The sequence below is a fragment of the Helianthus annuus genome, chromosome 15 (assembly GCF_002127325.2).
Source record: "Helianthus annuus cultivar XRQ/B chromosome 15, HanXRQr2.0-SUNRISE, whole genome shotgun sequence".
NCBI classification, from domain to species: domain Eukaryota; kingdom Viridiplantae; phylum Streptophyta; class Magnoliopsida; order Asterales; family Asteraceae; genus Helianthus; species Helianthus annuus.
In genome coordinates, this window is record NC_035447.2 from 59,323,309 (window position 1) to 59,340,865 (window position 17,557).

The 17,557-nt window shown below is 40.3% G+C and overlaps 1 long non-coding RNA gene and 1 other non-coding gene across 2 annotated transcripts; one reads left to right on the top strand and one right to left on the bottom strand.

Moving 5' to 3' along the window:
* Positions 1–2,848: 2,848 nt before the first annotated feature.
* Positions 2,849–2,955, bottom strand: LOC118487721. Its single transcript, XR_004882664.1, has one exon. It is a non-coding gene; the product is annotated as a small nucleolar RNA R71 (small nucleolar RNA).
* A 4,874-nt stretch (positions 2,956–7,829) lies between these two features.
* On the top strand, positions 7,830–10,671 carry LOC110909748. Its single transcript, XR_002575594.2, has 3 exons — positions 7,830–7,966; positions 8,435–8,488; positions 10,590–10,671. It is a non-coding gene; the product is annotated as an uncharacterized LOC110909748 (long non-coding RNA).
* The last annotated feature ends 6,886 nt before the right edge of the window (positions 10,672–17,557 follow it).

Sequence of the window (17,557 nt, forward strand, 5' to 3'; positions counted from 1 at the left end):
TTTCAAACCTTCCTTCTCCTCATCAAAAGCCCTTTGTTGAACAAACAAAGCTTCTCTATTTGCCTTCAGCTTCTCCCGATCGGCCTCAAAGCTCTTCTTAAAGTCATTCATTTCAATCTCATGCTGCTTAGACAAATCATCAACCTTCTTCGACCATGCCTCTTCCTTCTCAGCAAAACCAACTATCTCCTTCTTCATCGCGGCAATTGAAGCTTTCATCTTATCCTTTCTCTTGGAAGCTTCTTCATATTCTTGCATCCCTTTAGCAAAACGAGTGATGATGTGCACAAAATGCAACATATAAATTACATCAATTGTGGCTTAAAACTAACCCTTTTTTAGTACTAATGTTGGAAAAAATGTGCTTTTGTCTTCCTTTTGTATTTTCAGGATTAAATGAGCTCAAAAACAACAAAAGAAGCAAAAAGACAGCATAATCTAACATAAATACAAGAAAAGGAACAAAAGTGACATGCCCTACCTCCCGACAGCATCTTCCCAAGCAAAACAGAGAAGACAGAAGACTGAACACGCCCCGTGCTCAGTGAGCACGGGGCCGTGCCCAAGTGCCAGCAGAAAAGACAAACTCATAGAAGTTTCTGTTGCCCACCACGGGGTCATGCCCAGTGGACACGGGGGCGTGGTCAACTTCCTGCAGGCGCATTTATTGTAATTGCGAATTACAATTAATGAAGAGAGAGAGTCAGATGGACACGGGGCCGTGCCCGAGCTTCTGTTCAGCCTATAAATACGAGTGTTTGGAGCTCTTGCAACTCATCCCTTGGCACACCACCTCTCTCACACTTCACCCACCACCCACCACCACCATAACACCATCACCCACCACCATCATCCATTATCCATCATAGAGTGTGTGAGTCGTCTCGGGATCCAAGATTGATCGTAAGAGTTCTTGACAATCAAAGGCTATGTTTGCCTAAGTCTCTTACATCACTTGGTGAAGACAAGTGTTTAGTGTAATACTTTTTATTTTTAATCTTTTGCACTTTTTAATTGGTTTTGTATTAATGACTTTAATTACTAGTTTCTTATGTTGAAGGTGATTCTTCCTTATCGTTTGTCCGTGGTGTCTTGGCATTATTTTACTGTCTATATAAAATAAAAGATTTTCACCATTCATATCTCCACGGTCTGTATGGAGGTATGTTGGCTACCTGGTCGGGGGTTAAGGGAACGGTTTGGTAAGAGTCTTGCCATTATTCAGTGTATAGATCCTGCAAAGGATCTGGGTCAAATTTAGTAGGACCTCCTTCAATACCCAAAGGTATTGGATGGCGGGGGTCCAAACTCTTTGATCCCCTCATAAGTTAAACTACTATTAAAACTTTAATCCAGCTACCTAGGACTGTATCCCTGCTGACTCAGACTACTTAGCTGAGGGTCGCCTTCAAAAGAGGGGCCTACCACATTATGCATTAATAACTTAATTAATTATCTTTCAATAATCCGACCCTTTAGGATTGTATCCTTGCTAACTCAAACTACTGGGTTGAGGGCAACATCGCCTTCAAAAGAGGGGCCCTACTACAATAACTAAGATAATATCTTAAACAAGTGCAAAAGTGCGAAAATAATCAAAGGTTACACTACACACGAGTCGGATCCAAGTGATTCATCTTGTCTAACTGTTTTTATTTTTATTTTATTTTTCAACATTTTAGTTAGTTTTATTTTCTTAGTTTAAAACCCTTTTTCTAACATTTTGATTTGATTAGACGTTGAGGATAAACCGGTACTAAAAGCTCTTGTGTCCTTGAACGACCTCAGTATCTTACCAACACTATACTACGTCCACGATGGGTGCACTTGCCCATATGTGTGTTTAGTGTTAGTAAATATCGTGTTTTATAAATTTAAAACTTTGGCTAAAAAGTGTAAAATGGCTTAAAATATATACCTAAAATATAACATACTTCACGCACATCAAGTTTTTGGCGCCGTTGCCGGGGACACAAAGATTTTAAGAAAGTTAGGAATCAACGGCCTAATCATTCTTTCTATTTTCTTTTTATTTTTTTTAGGATTTTCTTAATTTTTCAGCTTCTGCAGAGCTCAGCACGGGCCATGCCTGGTCGGACACGGGCCGTGCCCAGCAGTGTCACTGGCAGTTTTTATTTTCTGAGTTACAGAGGGCTGAGCACGGGGCCGTGTCGGTGCAACACGGGGCCGTGTCCAACTTTCCAGTAACAGGGATCCGGAAAACAACCGCTGTATCTCTGACCACGGGCCGTGTTCAGAGAGCACGGGGCTGTGGTGAACTTTCTGACCAACATTCTTTTCTGTTTTTATTGCAGGATTTGGAACCAGACGCCACATCTGAACCTTCTACGTAGTGTATGAGCTCCAGTTCTAATAAAGACATAAATGAACCTCTAGAAGAACCCGAACGCTTTCTCAGAAAAAGACTTAAAGCTAAAAACCAAGAGAATGTTTTGGGGGACCCACTTCCAATGGCAGACCATCGTACCCTCATGGATTACCTACGACCCACCGTAGGTAATCTCGGCGCCGCTATCAATGCACCGAATGTTGAAGCCAACAACTTTGAACTTCGGCCACATTTGATACAAATGCTTCAAAACTCCACAACCTTTCACGGGCTTGCGGACGAGGATCCCCATCTACATATTACTAATTTCTTAGAAATATGTGATACCTTCGGATCAATGGAGCATCAAATGACGCCATCCGCCTTCGAATGTTTCCATTTTCACTAAAAGACCGAGCAAAAGCTTGGCTCAACGCCCTCCCAGTTGGTTCGGTAAACACCTGGGATGAACTAGCCCAAAAATTTCTATATAAGTATTTCCCTCCCGCTAAAACGGCTAAATTAATGACTAAAATTAATATATATTCACAAGAGGATGGGGAATCCTTATATGAAACTTGGGAAAGGTTCAAGGAGCTATTGCGAAAGTGTCCCCATCACGGTCTTGCGGTGTGGCAACAAGTATCCACCTTCTATAATGGGTTGTTGCCACACACGAAACAAACACTTGACTCCAGCTCCGGGGGACTTTTAGGTAATCGCCGCCCACATGAAATATACAATCAAATCGAGGAAATTGCTCAAACCAATTTTTAGTGGCACACTCCCCGAGGCAATAAGTCTATTGCCCCGGGCGCCCATAAGGTTGATGAAAGCACTTCTTTACAAGCCCAAATCGAGGCCCTTTCTTTAAAACTTAAAAAGTTAGAAATGACAAAAACAGTCTCGGTTATGGCTTGTGAAGGGTGTGGTGGGCCACACGAAAATTGGAGTTGTATGAAAGAAACAGATGATCAATCAGAGTCGGTAAACTACATTGATAATAGGCCTAGGCCGTCGGGTCCTCCAACGGGTACCTACAACCAAGGATGGCGTAACCACCCTAACCTTGGTTGGAGAGAACCCGGCAATGGTAGTAACCAACAAAGTCTAAATCAACGAACAAACTTTCAACAACCAAAAAATGAGTCACAAAATTTCCCTCAACAACAAGGTGAACGAGAAAGGCTTGAAGATACTATATCTCGCCTCATCTCTAACACTGAAAAGAAAAACTCGGATCGGTTTCAACAATTGGAATCGAATTTTAGAAATCAACAAGCTAGTATGCAAAACATTGAAAAACAAATGAATCAACTAGCTCAAAATTTCTCCGAGAGACCACAAGGCGCGTTACCAAGTAATACCGAAACAAACCCAAAAGCACAAGTTCATCTCATAACATTAAGAAACCGTACCGTGGGTCCCGCGGAAGCTCCGCCACCACTAACTGAGGAAAGCACACTACCGCCCCAACAAGAGAAGGCTTCTCCTCTACTTCAAGAGCCCACCAAGGCTCCTCCGGTTCCGTACCCCGGTAGGTTATTCGTCAAAAGACTAATGAGCAATTCGCAAAATTCGAAAGTCTACTAAAACAATTGCATGTTAATATTCCTTTCATCGAAGTCCTAACTCAAATGCCTAAATACTCAAAATTCATGAGGGACTTCCTCACTCATAAAATGAACATTGAATCATTGCAATTAGTTAACCTAGGCGAAGAATGCTCCGCCCTCGTACTCAACAAACTTCCCCAAAAGAAGATTGATCCCGGAAGCTTCACAATTCCTTGCTCAATCGGGGAATCCCCCATTCGTAATGCACTAGCCGACCTTGGGGCTAGCATTAACCTCATGCCCGCATCAATGTTCAAACGACTCGGCCTAGGAAAAACGAGCCCTACCAAGATGAGTATACAACTTGCCGATAGGTCTGTCAAGTACCCACAAGGTGTCGCTGAAAATCTATTGGTCAAAGTCGACAAGTTCGTCTACCCGACCGAATTTGTCATACTAGATATGGAAGAAAACACCGAAGTCCCCCTCATACTAGGGAGGCCATTTCTAGCCACCGCGCAAGCAGTGGTAGACATGAATGACGGAACACTCACTTTGAAGTATGGGGATAAGGAAGTGAAGTTTGGGGTTGGGAAGAGAGTAGAGGACGATGACCCGGTCAATTACATGAAGGTTATTGATTCGAGTTTGGATGATGCTCTCCGACGGTGCAACATGGGATGCAAAACATCCCGCTCGGAAAACATATAACCTCACTTTGGGTCTAGCCAAGGACCCTTATAAACGTGGCGCACCACGGAGGCATTCCGCGGAACTATCATTAGTTTAGTTTAATTTTAATTTGCAGAAATAAAACACACTCAGGATGGTGAAGGATAACAAGGGAGACGAGAAACATCGCCCCATGCACGAAAACAGGGCCATCCGAAGACAATTTCTTCATTACAGTAAGCTCAGCAAGGGCCGTGTCCGCCCAACACGGCCCCGTGCTGCACACTCTGCAGAAAATTGCCCAGTTCAGGTAACTGGACACGGGCCGTGTTCGCTGAACACGCCCCCGTGTCCAGGCTTCTGTTTCTTTTCTTTAATTTTTGTCACTGGCACATGAACACGGGGCCGTGTCCAGGATGCCAGTAACATAAAGTTTTGCTTTTAACACCATTTTACACATTCAATCAACCTAAAAACTTATTTTTGGGACACACTGAGGACAATGTGTAATTTAAGTGTGTGTGGGGGGGGGGGGATGCTAAAACATTGAATCTTGCAAGTCCTAATAACAAGCCTTACACAAAACTCTATTGGAACTGCTAATCACCCCAAATTTTTTTCAAAAGTTTTCATTTTTTTTACTTGTCTAAGTTTAAGTGGGGAATTCAGGTTCTAACAAGGTTATATTTTTACATGTTTACAACCGATAGCGTCGTGATAAAAAGAACCAACATAAGAAAATTATGAAAAGGCATGACAAACTTAGTTAAAATTTGATTATATATACTTGATCACATAAAAAAAAACCCTTTCCCACAAAAGTTAGTTTTGAGCCTTTAACGAGCATACAAATATATATCTTTAGACTAAATGCTCATTTTTCGTTTCTTGTGTGAATAGCCGCTTGGTTCGTACGACTCTAGAACTTGCCACAACAATACATTCCCGGTCCTTACCAACTTAAACCCGAGTAAGGAAATGATGGAGGCATTAGGACTAACCCTTTTTCTTTCTACACCATTATTTTTCATTTTTTAACACCTACCCAAAATCCCCCTAGTTAACCCCTTTGAGCCTAAACCTTTTCATTTCTTAACCCAAAACAATCACCCTTTTTACCCACCTAAACCTTTTTATTTTTAACCCTTTCTTTTAGTAACAACGTTCGGTTTTCTAATGACTCTTCCTATATATATATATATATATATATATATATATATATATATATATATATAGGGAGCCGCTAAAATGAAAACCACCTCCAGTTGTAAGAACCATGAGAACCACTCTCCACCAATCACAATCAGCCAACGAAAAGGGTAGTTTGGTCATTTACCCTAAATGTCTAATCTCACTCCTTTCTCTTCATTTAATTCACACCCTCTCTCCTCTCTCTTTCTTTGAAATTTATATCACGCAGACAATATCCATCTTCATCTTTCCATTAATCTCTCTCTCTTTCTTTTCACTACAGACTCTCTCTCTATTTTCCTTTATAAAACTCCATTGATGATACCATTCATTTTTAAATCTCTGCATATTCTCTCTCTTCAAATCCACCATCTAGATGAGAGAAAGATCGGAGAAGGAGATCGCCCCCTGTTTTCGGAGACAACCCCCCCAGCCAAACACCCTCTCCCCTCCGTCTATACCGTAATCGCCCCCTTCGAAATGTTCTGGACAGTAATCGCCGCCGGCTGGAACTCATACACCCCCCCATCTTCTCTGGTGAGCCGCAACCCTTCATCTCCCTCGCTTCATCATATAGATTCAACCACGGATCGGATGTTTCAGCAACGATTCCGAGCGGCCAAGTGGTGGTCGTTTGTGCGACTTGGGGTTTCGAGTGAAGGGAGATGGGGGTTTGCAGGTTTTTCAGTCGTGGAGAAAATGGGTTTTGGCGGCGACTATGTTGGTGGTTTTTGATGTAAACGGAGACGGTGGTGGTGGTGAGGACTGTCAGAGACGGTGGTGGCAGTGGCGGGGTTTTCACGGCGGCGGTGGTGGTGTTTGGTTAGATATTTTGGTATGCTTTTTTAATGTTTTTTGCTGGTGATTTTTTGATTGTTTGAATGTTTGAATCTGTGAACTTTTGAATGGTTTTGAATGTTTTCAAACAGTGATTTTTGCTGGGTTTTTGGTGGTGACTTTGAATGTTTGAATGTTTTGAACAGTGGGTTTTGCTGTGGGTTTTGCTGGTGATTTTTTTATTGTTTGTGTTAGGGGAGGATTTTCTAACAATTAGTGATCCTTATTTGCTATCCTAATAAGTGATCCTTACTTCTGTGACAGATAGTGGTCCTCAGAAGAGCTTTAGGATCAGGATCATGGATCACCCTAAGGATCCTCATACTAACGATTGGCTGTTTGTGTTTCGTATTGTTTTGCAGGAGTATTGAGCTTGACTTGGTCTTGGCAACGTTACTATGGAATATTCCACGGGTATTTCGCACACATTTGAATAGAAATGGATGTTGTGGAGAACGTGGGAGCATGGCACAAAAGTCGGACAGTTAGTTAGCTTAGTTAGCTTTCATTTTTAAAGGGGTGACGAGCTAAATTTAGAACACTTAGCCATTTTCGGTTACACACACTCTCGTGCAATTGCAGTCTCAAAGCTCTCAACAAACACTTAACAATTCCCACACTTTTACACGATTAACCATAGTGATCCTTGTACTTAGCTCGTCACTATCCAAAGTTGTAAACTTTTATTGATTTATTTGAACTTGGTGATCGGTAGTTTCCATCACCCGAGGTTTTTTATGCCGGAGATCATTCATTGATCAAGGGCTTTTTCCTCGTATAAATCCTTGTGTCATTTGTGCAATTTACATCGAAGTGATCCTTATTATTGTTCTTCATTTCAAGCATCATTCCCCGTAACTAGGAGTTTGGTTGCATTATCCATGTGTGATTTTTTACCAAAACAGTTTGGCGCCCACCATGGGGCCATTGGTGCTTCATTTCTAAGAAAGTTTTCTGTTGGTGATCATTCCGGTTCATTGCATACGAATATATGGCTTCATCATTGAAGAATACCTCTACTGCAATGTCTGCAGTCAATTCGTCTCAGGGCACTCCACCTTTGCCTCCACCTTGTAACACCCCAAAAATGTTTGTTTCACTTAGGATAAAATGTAGAAGTAAATGGGATAGTATTTAAAATTCATAAGTAAATGAAATATAGGGATTAAAGTTGTAAATACCCAAAAAGCTAGGCTACTAAATAACAAAAGACAAAAACCCACACACAATTCGTGTGTGTGGGTGTTCTGGTCGAACAAACAAGGGGGGAAGCAAGAGGATGAACCCTATTTCACCAAATTCACAAGAATTAAGTGAAATCTTGAGAAAATTAAAGGTGTAAACAACGAATTCAAGGCTCCTACATCTGTTCTCCGAATTGGTAAGATTAAATTTTACGATTTAGTAAAGTGTAGGAAATGGGTCTTGATCAAATCTGATTGCATGTTATGAAATTTATGAAATTCGGTTAAGATTATGACGTAAGATTAGAATTATGTCTGATTTCTAGCAATTTTATTGTTAATAGCCAAGACCCAAGTTGATGAGAAGTTACTAGGGTTAGAATGACCAAGTTTTGGTGTGTGTGTGTGTGTGATGTTGAAGAATAACCTTGTTTATGATATGAAATCACTAGAAAATATGATATGGAGTAAAGCTTAATTGATTGTTGTTGAATGATTGAAGTAATTAGCTTAGAAATATATGTTAGTTAGATGAGTAAATGTCCCGAAAATGCGAAACCCGCCATGTGTTTGATGAAATGCTTGAATGAACGATTATGTGTAATTTAGAAAATAAAAGAGAGAAATTTCGGGTATTAAACGAATGAATGTATGTGTTAATATAGGCATAAAGGAAGAAGGTTCATGCTCTAAGAAGTCGGAAGGCTCTCAGGATCGAGGTATGTTCCGTTGCATACAAATCTTTGTTAAATTCTCTTTTTACTTAACTTGATGTAGAACTAACCTTGTTTGACAATTGTGGTTATTAACAAGTAAATAACAAATCCTATGTGGTTTGGGTTATGCTAACGAAAGTTGTGTTAAGCTATACATTTTGACCGATTTAAAATTAAATCGTGTCAAGTAGAGATGAATGTCATCCGTTTGAACGGGTAGCTTCGAATGCCATAATGAATGTTGAAAGCTTAATCCGTTATGCGGATAGAATAAAGAGTAATGTTGAAAGCAAATAACCCAATTAAACGGGTCGAATGTGTATGCTTAACTCTCAATGAGAGTGTTTATGCCAAACCCAATTAAACGGGTCAAACGTGTATGCTTAACTCTCAATGAGAGTGTTTATGCTAAACCCAATTACTTGGGTAGTCGTATGCGTAAAAGAATGAAAGTTCTTGTATGTATGGAGTTAACACGAAAGAATTATGATTTAACTAGTGTGATAACTAACCTTTTAAAATTTGGTTGTTAATGAAGGTAAAACTCCACTTTAGGCGATTTGGAGATATGGAGCGAGCATGTAACGCCCTGCGTTTTCATACTTTCCATATTTAGAAAACAATGCTTGTATTTTCCGTACTTCCATGTTCGTAGAAAATACGCGTTTGCTTCTCTATTTTTATAATCACAGTTGGAACCAGAAAAAAAAACGGTTTAAGAACCGAAAACAACGCATTTTACGCGCTTTTAACGCAACCGACAACAAACGCGTCACGCATTTATTTCCGACATCCTTAGCGTATTTTTTCAATGCTAAATAAACAATTTACGACCTATTACAACGCTCGAGTTCGAAAACGGATCTTGAAAACGTGATTGGGCCGCTTAAAAACGCTAGTAACAGGCTTGTGGGCCCGGGGCCCAAGCCCAATTATTAACCTAACTATTTAAACTAAGTTATCTTTCTAAACCCTCACCTCTCTTTCAAAAACACCAGCCGACACCTCCCTTGTCTCTGCATCTATCTTCTACACATAGCAACCAACACCTTCATTCTCTCTCTCGTGAATTTCCGGTGACCGGAGCCGGCTCTCCGGGGCACTTTGACGATGGGAACGAACACACACACCACCACAACACCTTCTTTCTTCACTTACACCCACCTCCACCCTGCAACACAATGAACAGCCACCACCACCGTCTGGTGGCGGCGGCACACGACGGCGACAAAGACGACAGGGAGAGATACGGAAAAAAGGGAGCCGTCAAGCTCCAACGAGCTGCGGCGGTGGCGACGGCAGCGCCGCGGCGAGCGGCGGTTGTTCTGGTTTCCCTCGCTCGCTTCGTCTTCGAAGGTTTCGCCGGAGATCGGAATTCTTTTCATGTTCACGGCACTTTTGTTTTCGGTATATTTCCTATTCTGTTGTTTCAATCCTCTTTGACTTTCGTTTCTACGCAAGAAAGTGCAGTAAGAACATGAATGGTGTTCATTCATAAATTTTGTTTAGTTGATATTATGTTTCTCATTTTAGTAAGAAGAAGTAAACTGCATAAGAAAAAAAATGGAATGATGGTTTCTTTTTTTTGAGGAACTACTGTTGATGTTTTATTAATTGACAGTGACAACCTTCTTATGAAATATTGTTTTTATATATATTTACTCACGACAACATTTCTGATATTAGTAGAAATAAACTTTTTAGCTAAATAAATTCGATGCCCACAATATTTCAAGTATGTAATGAATTATAAACTTCTGACATATAATGAATATACTTCAAAATCGTTCTTTTCCATTTTAGTATTTTATTTATGAAGTCAAGTCTTGAATTATGCTTTTAAAACAAATATACGTTCTTTCACTTTTAGAACCATCAAATTTATAATCTTTTACTAATTTAAAGAGATAAGGAGTTATGGTCCCATCTTTTGCACATGATTAAATAAAGATTATTTTATTCACATACCAAATGGTATTTAGATCAGCAAATTGTAAGAATGTTTATAATACTTTATTTCTATACAAAATTAGTGATTTTAAACAAAATATTAAACTTTAACTTAATTAGTAACAAGATTTTGTGTGGTATTTTAAACATCTAGGTTAACTGTCTCATCCACTCAGAATCCTTTTCCCAATCCTTCTTCGTGCGTTATTACAAGAATTCTCATACGCAACCAATGTGAGTATACTCGTATTTCCCCTTTTTACTTTTACCACTTTTGGGGTGTAACATGTTTATCTATCAACAAACTTACACATGAACATTTTGCTTAAAACACATGAACATTCCTATAACATGCTTGTATACGTGATGGCTTGATGCTTTAAACTTGGATTAATCTTATGTGTCGAATTTATCATTAACTTCGTACGAGCCAAACCGTGACATATGTAGCGCTATAGGATTAACGACCCGCCCCTTTATCTCGGTAATGTCATGAGCATATTGCGTTTCCTTGGTTTGATATGTTGAACACATACCATATTTAAATGTCTATCTTGAATCACATGCTTGCTATGAGGAATTGTTTAAAACTTATCTTTTGCTATGTATGTATCAAACTTGTATACTCGCCTTTGCTTTTGCATTGAATTGTATTTTTAAACATGTTACAGGTTGATGAGGATGATGCTAAGAAAAGAAGTAGCGTTGATGCCTAGATACACATATAGACGCTAGGGTTTAATATGTTGTATCAATTTTGTTATGTTGTCATGTTATTTTGTTAAACTTGTTGTATTTGAATTTCTTGTAATGTTGACAATTTATCTTATGAAATGAAATCGGATTATTTAAATACTTGTCGCAATTATTAGCGTTACGATGTCTCGAGCAATCTTCACACTTCGTCTCATCCCGATGTTTCCACCATTGGTTGGGGTGTGACAGAGCACGTGTCCATGCTTTATTATGCCAAGCGCTTCCGCTATTTATATGCACACTTTTTGGGTCCATGTCTTGTTATTTTGTTTAATCTTGTTAGAAGTCATACACTTAAAAACTTGTTGTCTTCGTTTTGGGAAGTTTAAAGTTAAATGTGTCATAGATTGTCGTTAGTTTAATAAGTTAAAAACAGGGGGCATGCTCGTTTTACGAACGGGACATGCCCAATTTTTGTAAGAATTTCGTTATGTATTAAATTTGGTATGTTGATGACTTTAAATTATTTTTATAAGTAGTTTATTTTTATTACGGAAAAGCGGACCTTACACACCTCCTGCTGGATCTCAGAAAAATGCTGAGAAGAAACCAACTCCCATTTTCTCTAAACCTCTAACTTCTTCTACTCCTTACACTCCCACTACTAGTGACATGTTTACTTTGATTTTGCAGATGAAGGAACATATACAGCAACAGGATAAGACCAATGATAGGATCCTCAAAGAAATCGGAGATCTCAAGAAACAAAAGAAAGCGGCAGAGGATCATTCCCCACTGGTGCCCAGATCTTTGAATTTTGACACTCCGGTGATTACTTCTCAGCCATCAGTGGTTCCAGATGTTCAATATGTGGGTGGACCAAAAGGAGTGCACTACGATTCAGCAATAGTGACTCAGGCATTAGGTTCATATTTCCAGCCAGTAGGATCCTATCCTCAGCATATGGGATCCTTCATGAATTCAGGAGCCTACTCAGGAGCGCAGCAGATTCAAGGATTTTCCTCTGTTCCAGGATCATCCCAGGTTCAAGGATCTTCCTTTGTTCCAAGATCATCCCAGGTTCAAGGATCCTCCTTTGTTCCAGGATCATCCCAGGTTCAAGGATCCTCCTTTGTTCCAGGATCATCCCAGGTTCAAGGATCCTCCTTTATTCCAGGATCATCCCAGGTTCAAGGATCCTCCTTCGTTCCAGGATCGTCCCAGTTTCAGGGACCCTTCCAGATGCCAGGATCTTTGAGGAGTTTGCAAACAGGAAGTTCAGATGTCCATCAAGGAGATTTTATTCCGATGCAGACCATTGCTTCCACTGGTCCCTCCATCATTCCAGAGTCCCAACAATATGGATTCACATCCGGTGTTCCCAATTTGAACCCGATGGGAGGTAACACTTTTAATAATTCTCTTACCGCTAACCATGGATTCATGCAGGATACAGGTATCAACCATGCTATGGCCAGAGAGTTGCAAAAACTAAAGGATATGATATCAAGTGTTCCAGGAGTGGTCAAACCTATTCCGGAGATTGCAGATGGAAGCCACAGGATATCTCGTTTTGCACCACCAATATGTGATGCTGAGATACCCAAAAGGTTCCATGTTCCAACTATGAAGCTGTATTATGGTTCGACGGATCATGAGGAACACATAGCACAATACAGGGAGAGGATGGAGATCAATCCAATCCCAGAAAGGTTAAAGGAAGCGTGCCTGTGCAAAGGATTCGGATCCACTCTTACTGGATCAGCCCTCAAATGGCTGCTAAGTCTTCCCCCTTACTCTATTACCTCATTTGCTAATCTAGTTAACTTATTTAATAATCAGTTTTCTTGTAGTAGAAAATTTGAGCGATTAACTAGTGATCTATATAGGGTAACCCAGGGTCATAATGAATCATTAAGGGATTACATTACCAAGTTTAGTAAAGAATCCTTAGACATCCCCAACTTGGATATAGCCACGGCTGTTGAGGCCTTCAAAATGGGATTGCTTAGGGATTCATTGTTCTATGATGATCTTGTTATGACACCGTGCAGGAACCTAGATGAGGTAAGAACCCGGGCACTCAGGTTCATCCGGCTAGAGGATGACAAAAGGATCCAGGAGAGATTAGCAGGATCCTCAAAACAAGAGAAGCAAGGATCCTCGTTCAAGAACAACAAATTCAAATCCTATAACAGATCTGATAACCATAACGTGCATGCAGTTGATCAAGAAGAGGATGATGAGGATTATCCTCCAATTTCCGAATATTGTTTTTCTGTAGATAACAATGAACTATTCCTTGCGTTATTGACTGTTTATCTTGTTGTAATGTTATCCTTGGCAGGCCCTGGATACACGATATGAAGGCAGTCCCATCTACCTACCATCAATGTGTGAAGCTCCCTAGTCCTTGGGGAATAGTCAAGGTTGATAGTGATCAGCAGGAGGCTAAGGATTGCTACACTTCATCAATGAAACCAGCCTCGAAATCAAGGGAGCAATAGCAATCAAAGTATCCTCCAAGGGATGTCTTGGAGGCAAGAGAGCTGGATGTGGTAGAAATTCTCATGGATCCTGAATCCAAAATCTATATCGGATCAGGGATCCTTGGCAAAATCAAAGAAGATCTTGTATCCTTCCTCAAAAGAAGAAAGGCTACTTTTGCATGGAAGCATGAGGATATGACAGGTATATCTAAGGATATTATAACTCATAAACTTGGCATTGACAGGTCATTCAAACCAATCCATCAAAAAAGGAGGAAGTTTGCACCAGAAAGAAATGCCATTATCCAGGAAGAGGTAGAGAAATTGCTCCGGGCAGGTATGATTAGAGAGGTCAAGTATCCAAGATGGTTGGCCAATGTGGTTGTTGTTCAAAAGAAAAATGGAAAGTGGAGGGTATGTGTCGATTTTACAGATTTAAATAAGGCATGTCCCAAGGATCCTTTCCCATTACCCCACATTGACTCCATGGTGGATGCAACGACGGGTCATGAACTGTTGACTTTTATGGATGCTTCATCTGGATTTCAACAAATTCAGATGGAACCATCTGATCAAGAGGATACGGCTTTTATGACTCCAACCGGAATATATTGTTATATTGTTATGCCGTTTGGATTAAGGAATGCAGGTGCCACATATCAAAGGCTGGTGAATATGATGTTCAAGGATCAGATTGGACAAACAATGGAGGTTTACATAGACGATATGGTGGTAAAATCCATAAAAGCTGAGGATCACCTAAAGGACTTGGAGGAAGCATTTGATATCCTTGACAGATATAACATGAAACTTAATCCTTCAAAATGTCACTTTGGTGTTAAAGCAGGTAAGTTCTTAGGATACATGGTGACCAAGAGAGGCGTTGAAGCTAGCCCGGAATAAATCAAAGCCTTAGTGAATATCAAATCTCCTGCCAATGCTAAGCATGTCCGAAGACTAACAGGCAGGATAGCAGCTTTGAACAAATTTATATCTAAATTCTCCGAAAAGTGCAAAGAATTCTATGATATCCTAAGGAAGAACAAGAAATTTGAGTGGACTGAGAAGCATGAGAGTGCTTTACGAGCTCTCAAAGATTACCTATCCTCAGCCCCAGCCTTGATGAAACCAGAGAAAGGAGATGTGTTATCCTTATATCTTGCAGTATCCTCAAAAGCAGTAAGTGCAGTCCTTGTTAAGGATCATGAAGGTACACAACATCCTGTCTATTATGTAAGTAAGAGTTTACTTGATGCTGAATCCAGGTATTCCCACCTTGAAAAGCTTATTCTTGCATTAATTATGGCATCCACTAAGTTGAGACATTATTTTGAAACTCATGTTATCGTTGTTAAAACTAATTTTCCAATTAAGAATGTCCTCAGGAAACCAGAGATGTCAGGAAGGATGGCTAAGTGGGCAGTGAAGCTTAGTGCCTATGATATAAGATATGAGCCCAGGACAGCCATCAAATCCCAAGCATTAGCCGACTTTGTGGCTGATTTCAGTAGTGATTTACAAAAAGAAGCTGAGTTAGAAGTCCAGCAGCTAGAAGAGACCAAGGATCCTTGGATACTCTATACTGATGGATCCTCAAACGTTAAAGGCACAGGGCTTGGTATACTACTAAAATCGCTACAGGGGGACATTATACCCCAATCCATTGCATGTGAATTCCAAACCACTAACAATGAGGCTGAATATGAAGCCTTGATTGCTGGTTTACAAATTGCTAAGCATATGGGGATCAGGTACCTTGAGGTACATGTAGATTCACTATTAATTACAAATCATTTTAATGGATCCTATACTGTTAAAGGTGAAAAGCTAACCAAATATTTAGAGATAGTCAAAGAATTGGCACTCTCTTTTGTTTCCTTTAGTTTGACACAGGTACCAAGGGAAGAAAATACAGAAGCTGATGCATTGGCTAATTTAGGATCATCTTTGAAGATTCCGGAGGATATAAGTGTTAGGGGAGGATTTTCTAACAATTAGTGATCCTTATTTGCTATCCTACTAAGTGATCCTTACTTCTGTGACAGATAGTGATCCTCAGAAGAGCTTCAGGATCAGGATCATGGATCACCCTAAGGATCCTCATACTAACGATTGGCTGTTTGTGTTTCGTATTGTTTTGCAGGAGCATTGAGCTTGACTTGGTCTTGGCAACGTTACTATGGAATATTCCACGGGTATTTCGCACACATTTGAATAGAAATGGACGTTGTGGAGAACGTGGGAGCATGGCACAAAAGTCGGACAATTAGTTAGCTTAGTTAGCTTTCATTTTTAAAGGGGTGACGAGCTAAATTTAGAACACTTAGCCATTTTCGGTTACACACACACTCTCGAGCAATTGCAGTCTCAAAGCTTTCATCAAACACCTAACAATTCTCACACTTTCACACGAATAACCATAGTTGTTAGGGCAGGATTTTAATGACCTATGATCCTTACATGATATCCTAACAAGTGATCCTTGTTTCTTTGGCAGATAGTGATCCTCAGAAGAGCTTCAGGATCAGGATCATGGATCATCCTAAGGATCCTCATACTAACGATTGTTCTCTTTATATTTAATGTTGTTTTGCAGGAATTACGAGTTGGACCTGGTCTTGGCAACGTTATTAAGGAATCTTTCACGCTAATTTCGCACATGCATAACCAGAAATAGACGTTGTGGAGAATATGGAAACTTAGCACAAATTACGGGAATTTAGTTAGGCTAAATTTACTTCTGTTTCTAAAGGGGTAACGAGCTAGTAGTTAGGTGACTTACCTAAATTCAACCCCACAAACACTAATATAAAGGGCACTCTCAAGCATTCGGAAGACACAACACATTTCTTACACACTCTAGCATACTACACCATAGTGATCCTTGTACCTAGCTCGTTACCATCCAAAGTTGTAAACATTGTTTATTATATTGAAGTTTGGTGATCAGTAGTTTCCATCACCCGAGGTTTTTTATGCTGGAGATCATTCATTGATCAAGGGCTTTTTCCTCGTATAAATCCTTGTGTCACTTGTGCAATTTACATTTAAGTGATCCTTTACTTTATCCATCACTACAAGCATCATTCCCCGTTAACAGAGAGTTTGGTTGCATTATCCTTGTGTGATTTTTGACCAAAACAGTTTGGCGCCCACCGTGGGGCAATTGGTGCTTCATTCATAAGAAAGTTTCCCGTTGCTGATCATTCCGGATCATTGCATACATGGCTTCATCGTTGAGGAATACCTCTACAGCGATGTCTGCAGTCAGTTCATCTCAGGGCATTCCACCTTTGCCTCCACCACCTGCTGGATCTCAGAAAAATGCTGAGAAGAGACCTACTCCCATTTTCTCTAAAACTCCATCTTCTTCTGCTCCAACTTCTTCTGCTCCCAGTACTAGTGATATATTTACTTTGATTTTGCAGATGAGGGATCGTATTCAGCGGCAGGATGAAACTAATGACAGGATCCTTGTGGAAATCAGAGATCTCAAAAGACAGAAGAAAACGGCAGAGGATCATTCTCCACTGATGCCCAAATCTTTGAATTTTGATACTCCGATGATTACTTCTCAGCTATCAGAGGACCCAGACATTCAACATGTGGGTGGATCAAGAGGAGTACACCTCGGCTCAGCAATAGTGACTCAGGCATCAGGTTCATATTTCCAGCCAGCAGGATCCTATACCCAGCATATGGGATCCTTCATAAATTCAGGAGCCTACTCAGGAGCACAGCAGGTTCTAGGATCCTCCTTCATTCTAGGATCATCCCAGGTTCAAAGATCCTCCTTTGTCCCAGGATCATCCCAGGTTCAAGGATCCTCCTTTGTTCCAGGATCATCCCAGGTTCAAGGATCCTCCTTTGTTCCAGGATCATCCCAGGTTCAAGGATCCTCCTTAGTTCCAGGATCATCCCAGGTTCAAGGATTCTC